The sequence below is a fragment of the Sapajus apella genome, unplaced genomic scaffold (assembly GCF_009761245.1).
Source record: "Sapajus apella isolate SASKATOON/1434 unplaced genomic scaffold, GSC_monkey_1.0 scaffold150, whole genome shotgun sequence".
NCBI lineage: Eukaryota > Metazoa > Chordata > Mammalia > Primates > Cebidae > Sapajus > Sapajus apella.
In genome coordinates this window covers 2,523,808-2,540,606 of record NW_022437090.1, presented here as the reverse complement: position 1 = coordinate 2,540,606, position 16,799 = coordinate 2,523,808, and the positions used below count along the sequence as shown (strand labels likewise).

At 45.6% G+C, this 16,799-nt stretch overlaps 1 protein-coding gene and 1 long non-coding RNA gene across 7 annotated transcripts in view; one reads left to right on the top strand and one right to left on the bottom strand.

Moving 5' to 3' along the window:
- MSRA (methionine sulfoxide reductase A) overlaps positions 1-16,799 on the bottom strand; it is a 370,749-nt gene that overhangs the window by 56,655 nt on the left and 297,295 nt on the right. The window lies entirely within an intron of this gene.
- On the top strand, positions 8,641-10,928 carry LOC116541322. The gene is made up of 2 exons (XR_004264789.1): positions 8,641-9,271; positions 10,134-10,928. It is a non-coding gene; the product is annotated as an uncharacterized LOC116541322 (long non-coding RNA).

Here is a 16,799-nt window from a genome sequence, read left to right as displayed (position 1 = left end):
AGAACACCCTCACTCCTGTGAGGATAGCACCAAGCCATTTATGAAGAATCTGCCTCCATGAGCCAACATCTCCTACCAGGCCTCATCTCTAACACTGGAGGTCACATTTAAACACGAGATTTGGAGGGGACAAAACATCCAAACCATATCCAACAGGTCAATCCCAAAGGTCTTTTGTCTGTTCAAATGCACAAGAGATTTCAAAGGCAAAATTGAGGGGGAAATGCACACTAAATGGTCAGACTCTGAATGGTTCAAAGCAAGGACCTGGATCACCTACCTCCTGTTAACAGAGTGGGACACAGGAAAGGCCTGCATTATCATTTTACTTGTCAGGTACTAGCTGTAAGACCTTGGGGAATTTTAAAAATATTTCTGAGACTTAATTTATTGTTCTGCAATACTGGACTTATAAGACCTTCCTCATAGAGTTCCTGCAGGACTCATATGCACAGTTTCCAGCCCAGGGTCTGGCCTGCAGGATGTGCTAGCTTAGTGGCCATTCTTACCACCTGTCCCATATAGCACCAAGGTCCACACAGGGGTCCTCCCACCCCCACTGGAGCAGCCACCCATCCAAAACCACCAGCCCTTGGATTTAGGAGAATCACAATTTTCTCCGATAATATCTCTGTCCATAATCTCCAAATTACATTCTGTGAGTTTACTTCTGTACTTGCTTCTCATAAACTCCACAGGCCAAGTGTTCTGGGACCAAAAGGAGCCTAGGAATTTGGCCTGGAGAACGAAAGCCCATCAGCTCACGGCACTGAACATAAGGCAGCTTGACTTCGCGATCAATCAGCCGAATGGCAGGGGACAATGTCTCCACTGGTGTTTCCTGAGTTTGCATGGAAGCCAGGAACTGGGTGTGCAGTGAGCTGGGGAGGGCGAATGTGGCAGTGAGACACGCATCTGCCCTTGGGTCCAGCCCACAGTCTTTTCGTGGGTTCCAAAAGCCGGTGGCCATGACACTGACCCCACAGCCAATGCTTCGCTTCAGAGGTCTTTACAGACACCTCAGTTCTCACCTCCTGCACCTGCTCAGAGCCCTCCCCACGGCCTACCCTACCAGGTCCAAGCTCCTCCACTGGGATCCAGAGTGCAGTCATAATCTGGCCTGTTCTCACCTGTCCCACTTGATCTCCCCTGTCCCCTGTATACGCCCTCACTCCTGGTGTCCACATTGTCCTACTCCTGTGCCTTCAGCCATGCTGGTTTCCTTTCCAGAATCCCCTGCCTCTAACCCCCTTCCAGGGCCAGTTCCTGCCTTGCTTCCCCCAGGGGGTCCACAGAGTCAGCAACTTAGTGCTGTGTGAAAAGTACCAGTCAGTAGCTGGGCAAGGGGGATCATGCCTGTCATCCCAGCACTTTGGGGGGCCAAGGCAGAAGGATTACTTGAGCCTAGGAGTCAAAGACAAGTCTGAGCAATACAGTGAGATCTCATCTCTATAAAAATATTTTTTAAAGTAGCTGGGTATGCTGGTGCGTGCCTGTGGTCCCAGCTACTTGGGAGGCTGAGGCAGGAGGATCACTTTAGCCCACGAGTTCTAGGCTGCAATAAGCTGGGATCATGCCACCACATACGCCTGTGCAATGCAGCAACACAGCAAGACCCTGTCTCTAAAAAGAGAAATAAACACTGGTCAGACAAGCCTGAGTTCAAGCCACATCTCTAAGCTACTATGGACAATTTACCTAATCTTTCAGTCCTTGGTTATTTGGAAAAAGGTCAGTAATAACAGTACCTACTTCACAAACTGAATGGGGACTAGGTAAGATTGTGCTGGTAAGAAGTCACTTAGCAGCCGGGCGTGGTGGCTCACGCCTATAATTCTAACACTCTGGGAGGCCAAGGTGGGTGGGTCACCTGAGGTCAGGAGTTCAAGACCAGCCTGGCCAACATGGTGAAATCCCATCTCTACTAAAAATACAAAATTTAGCTGGCGTGGTGGCACGTGCCTATAATCCCAGGTACTTGGGAGGCTGATGCAAGAGAAACTCTTGAACCCAGAGGCAGAGGTTGCAGTTAGCTGAGATCGTGCCATTGCGCTCCAGCCTGGGCAACAGAGTGAGACTCCATCTCAAACAATAATAATAATTATTATTATCACTTAGCAAAGTGCTTGGCACACCCTTAAACCTATATGGGAAATCCTATTTTTAGCTTTATTGGAGTTTCTAGACTGGTTTTAGTTGTCTATCTCAACTCTTAAACCTTCAGAAATGGCAGCTATTATTTTAATTATTATTCCCTAACCATTCCAACCTTCTTTTGCATCTCTAGCTTGTTTCAAGTCGCTAAGTGTTATTTTGTTTATTTCATGTCTTATTTCTGTTTAATTGTGGGCTAATCCGCTTTGTTCAGAAAGAGAGAGAGAGGTGGGAGGATATTCATTTCAATTGGATAGTTTCTTTTGCTAGGAACACAGTGGCTGTATAAGTCAGATTATCTGAGATTGAATTTATTTATCTAGAAATAGGGAAGATAGCACCTGCCCTATTTACTCATAACATTACTGAAGAAAAATAAAATAAGTCATATATGCACAAGCATTGTATAGCTCAATAGGCTTCACATGCATAAGGAATCTGTTTCTCTTATTTGTGAGCATTCTGAAAGTAATCTCCATGGAGTTCCCTTGGAAAATGACTCTGAGCACTTTCCGCTCAATGAGGCCTGTGATTGTAATCGTTTATTTCTTAATTCCCAATTGGAACCCTCTGGCTCCTATGGCAATGGCTGCCCAGCAGGGCCAATGACACCCAGCATGAAAGCCCGGAGCAGTGCAGCGGCAAAAGGTGGGGAGGCCCCGCCTGGTGAGAAGAGCTGACGATGCCCTTCCAGAGGCGACAGTGCTACCAACACTGCTCTGTCATCCCAGACTCAATTGTCACGAGGTGGCAATGACAATCGCTGCAAATGCTTGAGATTATATGGTGTCAACAAGCTCGTTCTGCCCAGGCCTCTTTGATCTATCATTTAATCTCATGTGTAGGATGACAGGGAAAGACTTCTAGAAACCCACAGAATCAAAGAACCACAGAGTCGGAGAACCAAACTTGGGCAAACCTTCAGCAAGCCTTGCCAAGCCAACCGTGTCTGAAATCCTGCAGGACATGGAGTCTGAGGACACTAAGATGGATGTGCCATGTCCTTCCTCTTAAGCACAGCGGAGAAGGCAGACATGGTTATGCATGCATGGTAGGAACTGTGACACCACAGACCCCAGGGGAGGCAGGCACAGAGGTACTGAGGCAAACAAAGAAGCTTCTGGTAGCTAAAAAGGGTAAGTGGAGGGAAGGCAGTCTAATAAATTATGTAGTCTTGCATGACTTGCTAAGGGATCCAAACACCATCTCCATACAATGACCGATCTCTCTTCTTCCTTCCTAACTGGTAAGGATGTTTCTCTTTGCTGCTGTTTACTTTTATCCAGGCAAAAATCTGAGAACGAGAGGTAAACGATTATGTCAACCCCAAAGTGTGGGAACCCTGGAGAGAAGGCTTGTGTCAACCTTGCACGAGTTCTATGTGGGGTCAGGAAAGTCAGGGAATGAGGGGCAGGCCGGCAAAGGTTTGGGTACTGAGGACACCGTCCCCATGTCCCGCATGAGAGAGTGCTTAGGAAGCAGCTAGGAACACTCCTAACATAGTCTTAAAGTTCCTAGTCTTAAAGCTGCACCATCTCTAGAGGGCAGGATGGCTCATTACTTCCTTTCTGGCTTTCAAATGCCTTTTGGTATTTACGTCCTTCCTGATCTTGTCCCAAATAATATATCCTAAAAATAACCAATGAATTAAATTTTCCTCAATCATCTCTCATGACACAGAGGGCTCTGCACCTTCGTCGGGGTTGCAGTGGGTGTGCAGGGGGTTAGCATGGTCTGAAAACATCCCCAAGAGATTCAGATGTGCCCAGGGCAAGAGCCATTTGCACTGGGTGGATTAGAATTGTGGCAGGCAGACTTGGATCACACTTCAGACACATCTTCTCATGACCAGCCCACGAGCGCGTGCGACGGCACATCCCAGAACAAAACGCCGGCGCCTTTTTTCTCCATGGCAACATTGGCACTTCTCTGCTCAGATGAATGTCCCCATGCCGACTGACTCATCTGGCAGGAACACAAACCCACATGGCCAGCCAGGAGCTGACCCACAGGACCTCTCAGTGAACGCCATGGGACATCTCTGGCAAAGCAGGCTTTCCTCCTTGACGTTCACTGTGACATCCTCATATTCCAGGTACATAACGTGGCCTGGAAGTGGCAAGAACAGGAGAGCAAAGCGGTCGGCTGGGGGAGAGGTATTTTACAACTCATCAAAAGGTGGCTGCTCGAGGCCACGGCCAGGCCTTTGCTCCCTGTTCTCACAGTTCAGGGGACATGGCTGCTGCTCTGCCAGTAACTACTATTGGATGAATAGATGATTAAATGACAACCAACATTACATTAAAGGACAAGCAGTTTTCACAGTTTGTGTGAAATCTCTTTCATTGGAAGCCTCAGGCACCGGGTCATTCTCTGCGTAACTTGCTATTTCTTCACTGGCCACCTGTATGTTATGCCACCATGTGTAATGAGGATTGCCCTTTGGAGGGACCATTCTTCTCATGGAAAGCAGTGTTCCCGTAGTGGGAGAAGCATGGAATCTAGGGCCAGAAAATCTAAGTGCACATCCTTTCTTTGCCACTTACTGGTTATGTGATCTTGAGCAAGTCATTTCATTTCTTTGAACATAATGGCTTCCATATTCATAACACAAAGGAACTAATGAACCAGGGTTGAGAGAATGAAAATCACATGTGGAAGCATTTTGCAGCTGCAAAGCATGAGACAAATGTTGGTTATTATTAACCAGAAAGCAAAAATGATGGCAAAACAAAACTTTATAAAGGTAACACTACTACTGAAGATTCAGCATCAAGTTTCTTCTTCAACGTGAAGAGAACGTGCATGCCAATTGTCCATCAAGGATCTGATGTTAGAACCTTGCCTTGTGGTTAGTTATGAACTCATGGTCTCATAACCACATAGAAGAATGAACGAATGGTTGTTCCTCTTTTATCTGCTATAAGTTATATAATGGTGCTTCTAAACCTAGAAAACTGATGAATAATTTTCATATGCATTTTTGTTTCTGTGACTGTTTTTAGAAAACATTTTGTGGATTAACTGGCTGTAATTAAGTTAAATAAATTATTACATTATCAATAATGCACAAACAGAATAACTATTAATGAACATTACCTAACGCATATTAATAATTATTTTAACCTATGCCCCATTTTTAAGGACAGTTTTCATCCTAAAATAAAATTTTGACATATTGTAAATTTCTGTCTTCCTTTTATATTCCCTTTTCGTAATCTCTCATGGAGTTAATGCATGAAGCACCACAAGTGAAAAGGCAAGTAAAGGTCAAAAGATGACAAAGTCTTCACTGGGTGTGACAGTAACTTACTAAAATCAGTCTCTGTAGCAGGCATTACGTTTGCTGTAATTATATTTCCTTTTGAAATTTCAGTGTTTGATCATTTCTTTGGGTACTTTGTCTGTAATTAAAGCACTCAACCATTAGGAGGCAGTAGTGCCATGATCACGCTACGTTCAAATAAGCTGTGTAGAATAGATACATTATTTCTTGGCTGAGAGGGAGACATAACTTTTTCTTCCTTTTTTTTTTTAGGAACTCTCCGAAAGGGGCCATAATTCAACAGTACTTAAAATTCACTTTAGTTTTTAATAGTTAACATAATATTGAACAGTTTTGGAACTTAATACTTAACGCTTAAATACTCAGTCACTACTTAACATAATTGTTTTTCTCCAAAAGCTTAATGCAGTGTTTACCTCAAACTCATTGTGAATCCTGAGCTTGGATTCTAATACGTGTTCTTTTAGCTTTTGGACTTTAGGCCTAATGTTTAAACATACATTGTGGGTGTTGGTCCCTGGTTATCACAGCTGTTTCCTAGAACCACAAGAATTTCATTTTCTTGCTAAGCTCTTGGAGATCACTAGGGGAGAAGCCTTGGCTTGATTTTCTGGCTATTAGATTAGCAAAAAGGCCCTTTTGCATTTACTGACCCATCTCCCAGGCAGAAGGGAAAAGTGACAGACAGGTCCAAACGTGTGGGCAGCAAACACTACGAATCTTACATGGAAGAAGTGACATTCACTCTGTCGCTATGTGGTTCCCTTAGTAATGCCTTTAACTCAGGATCAGATGCAAACTGTTTTACAACTGTTTTACACTAATAAAAGAGCTTTTATCTTTCATTGCAGAACAGTGCATCTTGAAAACAGCATTTAGCCAGAGAGCCAGGCAGGGTTTTAAACTCGCATCTAGAGATTCCCTCACTAGAGGCAACCAGGGCTGGGACCACACCACTCTGTTGTTGCCCGTGAGCACGGTCCCTTCCCTGCCCCCTGCTGCCGTGGCCTGCAACCTCAGCCCCAGCGCTTATGCAGATCAACCCCCCCAGCCCCTGGAAGGAGTCACACTTTCATCTTCTGATTTTGCAAAGGAAGACATCTTTTAGCAAATCAAACGATAGTGTTGTACTCCATCTTATTTGCACATTTTATTCATGTTTTGTTTCATTTTAGAATAAATTTGGATTATCCTGATCAGATTTGCAAGGCTGGGCAGGGGAGGCCTTAAAATGACTCACTCTGTAAAAATCAGTTAAAAATATTTTAAGCTTCAAAAACATATCATCACAGTATGGAATGAACCAAATTTGTAGCCAGAGTGGATGTGTGAAGGTACATTTGTCCCACGATCCGGATCAGCGAGGTACTTTTTCTTTCCATGGCTATGACTCATGGTCATTCTGCTGTGCCTGGCTCAGCGGCAGTGGGGCACTCACTCCTTTGCGGGGCAGGGAATTCTACCGCCAGGCAGCTCCACTTGCTTGGAAACCCTTCCTGATGGGCCAGCACTGGCCCCATTGCCATCTTCACCCACAAGTCCCCTCCTGTCGCCTGGAGTAAGTGAGCACACCCTCTCTCTGCCAAAGACAAGCAGAGTCTTAAAAGCAGCTTTCTCCGGCAAAGCAGAATGCCTTCCTCACGTGGCCTGCCTCATCTCAGCCACCGTCTTCCGGCTGTGCGGTGGGTGAGGGCACTTCAGACTGTCTCCAGCACTAAGTGCAGCATGCCAGTGAGGCCCAGCTAGCGCCAGAGACAGAGCGATGGGATGCCTGCAATCACAGCTCTTTGAAGTTCCTGTTTGCCTCTGCTACTCACTCACAGTGTGAGGTGGGGAAAGTCAACACCTCTGTGCCTTGGTTAGCTCATCACTTCACAGGGTCATTGCTAATAAACTAAATTAAATCATATGAAATAAGAACATATAGTACATACCCTGTACAGTGACTGGCACACAAGCATGTTCTCCGTAACTGGCTAATACAGAACCCCACTGTATCCACGGGGGAAATGTTCCAGGACCCCCAGTGGATGCTCAGAACCTGCAAGAGTATGGGACCTCATATGTACTATTTTTTTTGTATATGTACCTACCTGTTGTAAAGTTTAATTTATAAATTACTTGCCTAAGAGATTATCCACAATAATAATAGAGCAGAACAATGATCACAATATACTGTAATACAAGTTATGTGGCCATGTCTCTCCTTGTTTCTCAAAATACCTTATTGTTCTTGCCCTTCTTCTTGTGATCTGTCGAACTGATCACCACGATGGCTGTAAGTGACTAGCAGGCAGGCAGTGTAGACAGCGTGGATCCACTGGACAAAAGGATGATTCAGAACCCAGGACAGATGGAGTGGGACAGTATGTGATTTCATCAAGCTTCTCAGAATGGCATGCAATTTAAAATGTATGCAGTTTATTTCTGGAATTTTCCATACAATATTTTTGGGCTCCAGTTACCTGACCACAGGTAACTGAAACCATAGAAAGCGAAACAGTGAATAAGGGGAGACTACTTAATCCTAAGGCTCAACTAGAATGCAACAAAATCACAAGACCTCAGGTCAACCCAAAGTGGCTTTTCACAGACGCAACACTGTGGTCTGGCGGCCCTGGGTCTGGCGGTCAGCACAGCCAGTTAAGTCCTATGCCATCTCAGCAATTTACTGATTCTCTCATGAAATTAGTTGAGCACATACTAATGGTGCTCAGGACCATCAGGACCAAAAAGATCAGTTAAGACAGCTGCCGACCATGAGGAGTCTAGCACGGTGAACAGACATCCCCAGCAATGAAGCCTGCCGGTGTGGCAGGTACTGTTACAGGTACAAGCGGGGGCTGCAGGAGCATGGACAATGCTGGGGGTGAGAGAAGGCTTCCAGTGGGAGATGCCATGTCTGGCCAAAATCCAAACAAAAAGACAACCTCTGTTCCCATCGCTGACCCTGTCATCAAGACCCAGCTGAGCAGGCAGCAGGCCTGGACTCTGGAATGCCTAAGTCCATCAGGGTAATGCTTGCCACTGTCCCCCTTGCTGGCTCAAAGAAAATTCCAGAGAGGCTACACAAGGCCTGGCTTGGGGCCACCCAGCGCCCTGACCAGCCTGGGGCCCTTGCATCTTCCGAACTGAGATGGGCTTGCCTATGGCACAGAGTTCTAAACCGTAGGCAGGTGTCTTTGGTATAAATTCAGAGCCCTCTGCTTCCTCTGCCCACTCATAACTTCACACTTTTCCCCAAGCTGCCTTTGCCTGGAACACCTTCCCTAAAAGAAACACGAAGCCTCTTCTCTTTTTCTCTTTCAAAAAAATTAATCTCCTCCGAGCCCATCTGCTCTAGAAAACCATCCAGATACAATGGCTGCTCTTCCCCTTCGACAGGCCACAAGGCCAGCAAACATCACAGCCCCTCAGGTGTCCCTAGTCCTGAAGATGGACATCACTTCCTGCCTATCTGTCCTGCAGGAGCAGGGGAATGAGGCAGGCAAGGCTGCTACAGCTTGGCATGAAGGACTGAAGGGGGATGAAGGGCGTCCCACAGCCCCAGTGACCAGTCAAGGCAGGTGCGCTGAGGCAGGGAGGGATGGAGAACAGAAGGAGACTCTTGGAGCCAGGAGTCCTGGGTTCACAGCATCATTCCTCCCTTACCCAGCATGTGACCTTGGGCAGGGTGTTCTACCTTCAAGGGTCTGCGATTTCTCATCTGAGAACCAGGAGGCCTGGCCAGAGAAGGCAAAGACAAGTCTCCCTTCTCTATAGGCTGGAATTAGGAGGTGATCCCTTCTCCCTGAGACTGGCACAACTGCTCTTCCATCTACAGCCAGGCAAGTAAAAGTTAACGTTCTCAGTCTGTAAGTAGTTCCTGCTGTTGCAGATAAAATTAAATGGCATGGCTATTTTGGTGGTGAATCAGGTAAAAATGCTGAAAAATAAACTCCCCATCAAATGCTAGTCCCCTCCCCCAAACAACATTCTTTTTTTATGCCCATTTGGTATTTGTTTTTAATTCTGGCTGATTGTCAATTTTAAAACCTGATGCATAGAGTAGCTTGCTATTCCGGAGGCGTTATTTTAAGATGAAACAATGTAAATTCTGACTTTGGATGGCAGATGGCTGGCAGTTCACTGTTTGGCAAACCAACTGGTATGGTATGTTGGAAGTTCAGAGCAGCAGGAATGCGGCTCCATTGGAAACCACCACAGATGCTCGCAGGGAGCGGGGGAGGGGTACAAGCTGGTCAGGAAATTAAGAACAGTACTCTGAGCTCAGAGGGGAAAAAAGATGATAATTAGCTGAAAGTTTGCTTCTTCCAGTCTCGACTTTTTTTTTTTTTTTTTGGTTGCTTTATAGAAAACCAAGAGGGCCCTTAGAAGTCAGCACAGGGAAAAGCTTCTAATTTTGCTTCCTGTCTGTTTGGCAAAGCTCAGCCTCCATGAGATATTCAGAAGTGGGGACAAAGCAGATAAAGAGAGTATCAAATGTGTTACGTAAGCGAGAGGTGCAAATAAGGAGCCTAACTCCCAGCTGATTTTTAAGATCAATTAATGAATAATATTTTGGGGAGGAAGGATTCACAGTTTAGGAAAGGACCCACGCACATGAAATTGACAACTCCAATGTTTCTGCATCCGGGGATTTCCCAAAACAAAGATGGAGGGAGGTAATATCTACTGTGCATTTCAATTACAGGCCAAGATAGTACACGTGATATTTGGCACGTCCATCTGTGGAGGGAATGAACTCTGCCCAAATTCACCCATCAATTAAGGTCTGTTCAAAGTCAATGAAGATACAGAACGCTTTTTAAAAAGGTCACTTGCACTGCAAACCACAAATTGTCAGCCTCCTGTCAAGTGGAATGTCAAAACAACTCATTAGAACAGGAACTCTTGATATTGTTTGGTGTATGAGAATTGGGCTATTTTTTGTTTCCTCCAAATTCTTACCATGGCTGGAAGGCAAGTGGGAAAGGTTTTGCTATTGGTCCCACAATTCTCATCCTTGGTCACTGAAAGTGAATAGGAAGTTAAATGGCCAAGTGTGATGGCAATTTGCCAGGGATGATTTTGAGACACAACAGCATCTCCCAATCTACTCCTGTAATCAGGGTGCTCTGTTGACACCTTTGACGCCCCAGGAGCTTGTGTTGATGAATCTGCAGAACAGCAACAACTCCATCCGGGGTGTTCAGCGATGGCAATTTAACCAAATCCAAAGCACCGCAGTCCGATTGACTGAATACTCATATACACAGGGAAGATTCAGTTACTATATTACAATCGGGTGTTCTGGCCAGAACAACCAGCTAATTCCAATTCTAATTCATAGCATAATTGCTCATCTGGACCCTGAGTAATGACCAAAGGGTCTCTGGGTTTTTAAAAAATCGCAGAAGTGTGTGTGTGCCATTTTCTCTGGCAGAACATGGTAAGGTCTAGAGAAAGGGAACACTTCTCTCTGTCCCCTACTCCTACTCTGAGTTAGGTTAATACAAGTGCTCTTCCTTTGTTTTTTGGCTTGTTGGTTTTTTGTTGTTGTTGTTGTTGTTGTTACAGGGTCTTACTTTGTCGCCCAGGCTGGAGTGCAGTGATGCAGTCCTGGCTCGCCGCAGCCTCAACCTCCCAGACTCAAGCCGTCCTCCCTCCTCAGCCTCCTGAGTAGCTGGGACTACACGACCACAACTGGCGCGCGCATGGTGATTGCATCTTGCTATGTTGCCCAGGTCGATCTCAAACTCCTGGACTCACATGATCCTCCCACCTCTGTGTGTTCTTCCTTTCAGCAAACATTTAGCACCTGTGAGGCATAGTTCTCAGCACTGGGGGCCCCTGAAGGCTACGCAGATGTGGAACCTGCCCTAAAGAGCTTTACAGCTAAGGGTACCACTGAGGTGGGAACATACATGGTCACACTACACGACAGGCACAGTGGGGCCTGAAGGGAAGATATGATCATATGCTAAGGGAACTCCCACTTCCTAGTTCCTCCAAGTGGTGCTATGTCCCACAGGTAAATCTGGAGGGTAGGTCCCCACTCAGTCTGATGGGTTCTTCCCACATGCTAGGTTGGCCTTATGGGTTCCGGAGGGAACTGTGTTTCCAGGCTGTGCTTTTATCTTACGGACTGGAAAAGTATGCCTGACATGGCCATATTCCCTCCCTAGCCAGTAGCCAAATAATCTGGTTCAAAGGCCTGTGAAGGAACTGGATCACGATGGCTCTCCCAGTGGGAAAATGAACTAGGAACTGCAGGGCTTCGTGTACCCAAGGACCTGGAAGACAAAGGAATCTAAGAAGGAAGGGTGAAAGTGCGAAGACAGTGGACATTTCTGGGGTAAAAATGTTTTGCTCACCAACCACCAAATGGGAACCACACCAGTGGCTAAGGCTGGCGAGGGTCACTGAATTAATTTCTTATGATTGTTCTTCACACCAAATGGATCAAAAAAATTGTTCCCCAAGAGGCTGCAAAAACAGCATGTCCTTTTTGTTGTTTCACAAATGACATTTAAGCAGCTGAGTGTTTTGGGGAGGGACGCAGGAGCAGGAACAAGAGCAGGAGAGCTCAGGCCAGGAGGGAGGGAGGGAGGAAGTCAGGGGCAGTTCCCGGTGGTGCAGGGAGTCTCATTTGAAAACTGACAAGGAGGAAAAAGGCAGGGACTGAAGACCAGGGAGGAAATAAGGACCAGCAGGTGGTTCGAGCTTGATTTTTCAGCCTCTAGAGCAACAATTTGCAAAAGGGTCCTCATCTGAGACCGCCTTCTCTTAGGGGAAATTGGTGGGAGAGGAGAAAGTGGGGGCCTCCCTGTGGACCCTGGACTCTAGGGGGACTGCTTGGAGAGAAAACAGTGGAGGCCATCTATGAAACTCAGAAAGGGGATGGAGCAAGAGATGTCTCAGTGGCCTCCCCTCCCACACCCAGTCCCACCATCCACATCATTGAAGATCCAGGCCCAGTTCTTTTTTTTTTTTTTTGCTTATGGTATGACTTTGGGTGGGAATTTCTGATTTAGTGGCTGCAGCTAAATTAGTATCAAGAAACATGTCCTCAACAATGCTGGAGGAGAAAGGGAGGATGCTTGCTCATGGCGCAGGGGCAAGAACAAGCACTAATCACAAAGCATTTCTCTTGGCAAAAGGGTCTGTTTTCATCGGCAGGAATGCTGCCAAGTAAGGGCAGTATTTTCTGAGCATCTGCACGGTGGCAGGCACTAGGCATGCTGTATATGGTATGACATTAATCCTGCTGCAACTCAGTGGTGCAGAACTTTTTATATCCATTTTACAGAGAGGAAAACTAAGGCTCAGAGACGCCAACTAACTAGCCAAGGTCTCACAGCAAGTGAGGGCAAAGCTGGAATGGGAAACTGGGCCTCTCTCACTCCCAGGTCCAAGATTTTTCCTCTGCTTCCTTGCGGACAAAAGATGAAAACAAAACGAAACAATGACAGGAAAGAGGAGGGAAGGAAGCCACATGGATCATGAGAAGAAAACAATTTCCCTTTCCAGGAAATGAGGAGGAAGACAATGGGAAGGAAGAAACAATAAAACCAAATAAACCCACACAACTTTGAAGGATGACAGTGTGATGCTAAAAAGTTGAAATATTAAATAAGTTAGGGAGACATTTTTCACATTATAAAAGTCATATTTATTTAACAAAGTGATTTCCTTAAGAGTTACTTTGAGTAGGTGGCTCCTTACATTTAAATAAAAGTCGTTCATTAGAAGTGCTTTTTGTGTGTTGTTGTGCTGTGTTTTTCGGAGACAGGAGTTCCTGAGAAGGCGAACATCCTAAGAGGCCTCCACTGTCTCAAGTATGCTCTCCCAGTAGGGCTTGTGTTTGCATCCAGAGTTTGCAGCCTTCGGGAATCCTCATAAAGTACAAGGACAGGCTTGCACCCCTAACACCCAGAACACACGGGTCCTACAGCAATGGGAGAATGCAAAGGGAAGTTACCAATTTCAAAATTTTGCCCTGGGCTGCAACCACTTAAAAGTGAGTTACAGCTGAAAACAATGAAAGAAAAGATTTAGAACCCTAAGTCTCAAGCACAAGTCTCCCAAACAAAAGTTTAATAAACTTTGGAGACAGACCCTAGAGCCTTTTGGTGGAGGCAGATGTAGGCATGATAATATGACTCATAACTGCTAAGGCAGTCACTGAGCTTGGCTAAATCTTCCCCAACACATTGCATTTCAAAAGGCCTGTTATCTCGGGAAAGGTTGCATTAAGTGTCTCTGGTAATTATGTCTCCAAGAAACAATACTCCTCTCCTCATTAAATGCTTCAGTGGGTGGCCCTGCTGAAGGCCGAACTTAACCCTGGAGCTGCAGAGCCCAAGAGGGCAGGGAAAGGGGCCACCAAGGAGTTGTCCAACTCTATCAGCCAAGGTGAGGCTGCTTCTTGGGTTGAAAACTGCTTTAATTAGGGGCCTAGGCAAAGAAGCAGAGAAGTGACTGCTGTATAAATGACTTGAAGAGATAAAGGTACCGGGAGTTGGAGGCTTGCCCAAGTCTGTTCCACCCTGGTCTTGGTTTGGAGTGGCAGGCGTGAACGCTAAAGCCGGTTCTGCATTTGCAACTCATTATCTCTATGCCCAGGCAGCTGAGAGCCACTCTCCCCAACTAGAGGGTGGACTCCTCCCAGATCTGACCCAACAGCACGTCCCTGTCGCCCAAACACATATCTTCCAAATAAACTGCAAATAGGATGTGATACCGAAAGCCCAGAGTTGTGCCTGCTTTGCAGCTGGAGTTCTAACCCAGAGGTAGACGGGTCTGTGTCATTCCACAAACATTTATCAAATCCATATTGTGCAAAGAACAGTGCGTGAAGAGGCTGGAGCTGCACTGTCCCTAGGAACTCGAAATGAACCTGTCCAGGGCTCCACTGCTGGGAGTGCAATAAAAATTGAGCAGATAGAAATAACAGAGATAAAGGAGGGAGATGGAGCAGATACAAGTGGAGGAGGGAAACAGAAACAGGAGATCTCAGAGAGCCAGCTGCATGGCTCTAACCCTGTGGGACGCAACAGAAGATGAACCAGCACTGTAAGGTTAGAAAATCCTTATGAGCTAATCCTTCTTCCCCAAACTCAGCACCACTATTCACGAGAAAAGGAAACCTTTTCAAAAAGGCCTCTGTCCGAGACCATCCTCCATCTGAGACCACCCTCCTCTTGGGGTTCAGGAGCTTGGTGGCAGCAGCTGAGGAAGTGAAAGGAGAAACCTCTCTGTGGCAGTAAACATGCAGGTCAAATCTCATACAAAGCTGAAGAAGGATTAGAAGGTGAAGGAAGAGAAAGAGAAGGAAAAGGAGGAGGGGGAGAAGAGCATCCCTACTGATAAGGAATGCATGCCAAATGACGGATGCAAAAAACTATCAAAATTGCAGCATATTACTTTAAAATGAACTAAAGTCCTTTAAAAATGATATAAGACCTGAAATAATATTAAAACATAATGTTAGAAATGAAAACTAAACTAGAAGGAACACAAAGGCCAGTACATAAAACAGAAGATGCTGAAAAGAAATGAGGTGACAAAGATAAGTTTTTTTAAATCAAGAAAAGAAAAAAGATAAAAAGGAACTCAGAGAAAGGGACAAATACTGAGAATAGCAAAGAAGATCCAGTCAACGGAGAAGAGGAGTCAACTCCTGATAAAGAAAACCAAGTGAAGGGGACAGAAAAATGTTAAAATACGTAACTCGAGACAATTTTCCTGAAATTAAAATAAATTAATTAAAAAGCACATCACATACCTGAGACTATCAATCTATGGACAATTTTTCCATGGACGGGGGGGATGGGGGTGGGGGGATGGGGAATGATGTGGGGATCAAACTGTTTCACTTCAGATCATCAGGCATTAGTTATATTCTCATAAAGAGTGTACAACTGAGATCCCTCACGCATGCAGTTCACAATAGGGCTCCTGCTCCTGTGAGAATCTAATGCTGCTGCTGATATGAGAGGAGGCGGAGCTCAGGCAGTAATGCTAGCTCACCGCCCTCTGTGCCACCAGCTTCCTAACAGGCCATGGGCTGGTACAGGGGGTTGGGGACCCCTAGGCCATATGATCTGATAATGCAAATATGAAACAACCCCAAAAATTAGGGGGAAAGAAGAGAATGGGGGGTTAAAATGTTTAAGTGTTTTCAGTAATCATCACTAATGGTACAGCGTTGTTACTATTGTTATTGAGACTATTGTAATAATTATGGGATATTCTAATTCTAATTCTGTATCTTTAAAAACAAGACTTGCCAGGCGTGGTGGCTCACACCTGTAATCCCAGCACTTTGAGAGGCTGAGGTGGGCGGATCACCCAAGGTCAGGAATTTGAGGCCAGCCTGGCCAACATGGTGAAACCCCATCTCCACTAAGAATAATACAAAAATTAGCCAGGCATAGTGGTGCATGCCTGTAATCGCAGCTACTTGGGAGACTGGGGCAGAAGATTCGCTTGAATCCAGGAGGTGGAGGTTGCAGTGAGCTGAGATAGCATCACTGCACTCCACAAGAGCGAAACTCTGTTTACAAAAAAAAAAAAAGAACCAAGATTCTTGGTTTGAAAGAAAGGAGATACAAATGCAATATACAACTTGGGTGAAAACTATTCAGTTCTGAATTTGAGTCTGAAATACCAGTTTGAACTCACACAGTATTTGATACACCCCTCCTCCCCAACATACATACTACACATTGTATGCTGTGTCCACTGGAAAAACTAGAAATAATGACCAAGCCAAAAGCAATTAGCATCCATCCTGCCCCAACTGTGGTCTTGAAATACTTTTTGCTGATAAAACTGTTACACTGGACCGAGCATAGAAAATTAACACCAAGACGAAAGTATGCCAAATTACAGGGTCTTTATTGCCGGTGACCACAGAGGACTCATGTCTCTCCAACCTGTGGCGTCGAAAGGAGGGTACCAAGACTTTTTATACCTGAAAAACCACCTTGGGGTGGTGGGGGTGAGGAGCGGGGATGGGGATGAAAAGGCTTCAGACATTCCGAGGGCTAGTGGATTCTGTAAATCACCTCCTGGGCGGAGGCGAGGGCTCCAGATATTCCAAGGGCCCGGGGACTTTTGTCATTCCGTTTGTTACTTAAGTGGTTTACAGAAGTCAAGATAAACATTTGTTTACACATTATCTGGGTAAGGTGGAAATCACAGACCTTAGTTACTTACTACAAGTTGTGGGAGCCAAGATGGCGTGGGTTAGGACTGCTTGGCTGTCACATTACAGCCACAGAGAGCAGTTACTGATAAGCAAAGTTGAAGCAGCTTTACATAGAAGTTATTTTGCAGAGCAAACTAGCAGTTTCACTTACAGAAGCCAAGG